This window comes from Cucurbita pepo, unplaced genomic scaffold (assembly GCF_057944985.1).
Source record: "Cucurbita pepo subsp. pepo isolate OVF unplaced genomic scaffold, ASM5794498v1 scafford_53, whole genome shotgun sequence".
Taxonomy (NCBI): domain Eukaryota; kingdom Viridiplantae; phylum Streptophyta; class Magnoliopsida; order Cucurbitales; family Cucurbitaceae; genus Cucurbita; species Cucurbita pepo.
This window is the reverse complement of record NW_028257958.1, coordinates 102,501-105,000: the sequence shown is the minus strand read 5'-3', so window position 1 is coordinate 105,000 and position 2,500 is coordinate 102,501.

The following is a 2,500-nucleotide window of genomic DNA, read 5'->3' as shown; positions in this document are numbered from 1 at the left end:
CGCCCCCCGCGCACTCCACCCGCCCACCCTCGCACACCCTGCACGCCCCCCGCGCACTCCCCCCGCACACCCCCCGCCCACCCTCGCACACCCTACACGCCCCCCGCGCGCGCTCCCCCCACACACCCCCGCGCACTCCCCCCGCACACCCCCCGCACGCCCCCGCGCGCTCTCCCTGCACACCCCCGCGCCCCCACTCACCTCGCGCACGCCAAGCCCCATCCTATGCTATGTGTGATAAATGTTCTACCAACAGCATATCAAAAGTGTTGGATGTTACCTCCATAAAGAAAACATCACACCCAATACCTATGAAGCGTGAGTACACGTATAAAGCCTTGAAGGTTAGCCCCTACAACAATTCATCACACCTAACATCCGTGGAAAGTAAGAACGTGTATAAAACCTTGGACTATAAAAATATCATCAAACCCAATACCCGTGAAAAGTGAATGTTCATTTTTAATGCTTGTATTGTTGTGACTTTTTTTTTTTTGGGGGGAACTAAGAAAAGAGTGACACCCGTAAAAATTTAACTATTTTTTTTTTTCTTTTGGTTGTCTAAAACAATAAAATGAAGAGTTTTGATACTAGAGCAAGTACATTACACTAAGACACCCACCAGGACCTTGTTTTTACAATCATCATCCATTAATTGTGAAAGTACATGTGGAGTGGTTGGTTTGTTGTAATTTTTTTTCTGGGAGCTAAGCAACATGAAAGAAAGAATGATTCCCACAAAATTTCAGATTTTTTTTACAACTCTAACTATTTTTTCTAATTTCTTATTATTTAATATTTAAAAATTCATTAAAAAAAAATTGGTTGGTTGAAAAACTATGAAACTTGATTTCTAGATCCATTACAATGTCCAATCCATGAATCAATCGAGTTCATGGAAAAAAATATTATAAAACTTGAGATATTTGACCGTATGACCGTTCAGAAAAATCGTATCTAGGCCTGGCAGACCAAAAATGCCTCAAAATGTACTATATAGGGGGGTGACTAGTCTGCATGGGCTGGGCACGGGGGTACCCCCTATATCTTCCGCCACCCCCACGCCCCAAGCACTATGCGCCGCACATGGGCATATGCTTGGGCCGTACGGGTGGTGGTCGGAGGTCGAGGGCGTTTGACGACGGTGGTGCGGTGGCGGAACGCGCACGGTGGGGCAGTGTCGGAACGTTCCCTCGCGCTCGCCCGCCCCGCCATGCCCCACCCGCGTGCGCCCCGCCCTGCCCCACCCCCGCCCTGCCCCGCCAGCGCGCGCGCGCGTGCGCGCCCCACGCCCCGCACAGCCCTCGTTCTCCCGCGCGCGCGCCCCGTCCCGCCCCGCCCGCGTGCTTCTGCGCGCGCGCGCCCCGCCCCGCCCAGCCCTCGTTCTCCCGCGCGCGCGCGCCCCGTCCCGCCCCGCCCGCGTGCTTCTGCGCGCGCGCGCCCCGCCCCGCCCAGCCCTCGTTCTCCCGCGCGCGCGCGCCCCGTCCCCCCCCGCCCGCGTGCTTCTGCGCGCGCGCGCCCCGCCCCGCCCAGCCCTCGTTCTCCCGCGCGCGCGCGCCCCGTCCCGCCCCGCCCGCGTGCTTCTGCGCGCGCGCGCCCCGCCCCGCCAGCGTCTCCCGCGCGCGCGCGCCCCGCCCCGCCCGCGTTCTTCTGCGCGCGCGCGCCCCGCCCCGCCCCGCGTGCTGCTGCGTGCACGCCCGCGTCCCATCCATCACCCATTAATTGTGAAAGTACTTGTGGAGTGGTCGGTTTGTTGTAATTTTTTTTCTGGGAGCTAAGAAACATGAAAGAATGATTCCCAAAAAATTTCAGATTTTTTTGACAAATCTAGCTATTTTTTTTAATTTCTTATTATTTAATTTTTAAAAATTCATTAAAAAAAATTGGTTGGTTGAAAAATTATGAAACTTGATTTCTAGATCCATTACAATGTCCAATCCATGAATCAATCGAGTTCATGGAAAAAAACACTCTAAAACTTGAGATATTTGACCGTATGACGGCTCAGAAAAATCGTATCTAGGCCTGGCAGACCAAAAATGCCTCAAAATGTACTATATAGGGGGGTGACTAGTCTGCATGGGCTGGGCACGGGGGTACCCCTATATCTTCCACCACCCACACGCCCCAAGCACTATGCGCCGCACATGGGCATATGCTTGGGGCGTGGGAGTGGTGGTCGGCGGACGAGGGCGGTTGACGGCGGCGGTGCGGTGGCGAAACTTGCACGGTCAGGCAGTGTCGGGTGCGCCTTTGGGCATGTGACATGAGCCTTGTTGAGAATGAAATGTTGCGATGTTGCCTTCTAACTTGGGCTGGCTTGAGGATGGTTGATGGTTGGTACGATGATGAAACATGCAAGGTGGGGTGGAGCCGGGTGCCTTCGGGCGTGCGGCATGAACCTCGTTGAGTGTGTGACGTTGTGGTGATGCCTCGCCAGCCTTGGGCCAGCCCTATGTTTTGAAGGCGGGTGGTGCCAGAACATGTTTGGCTGGTTGGA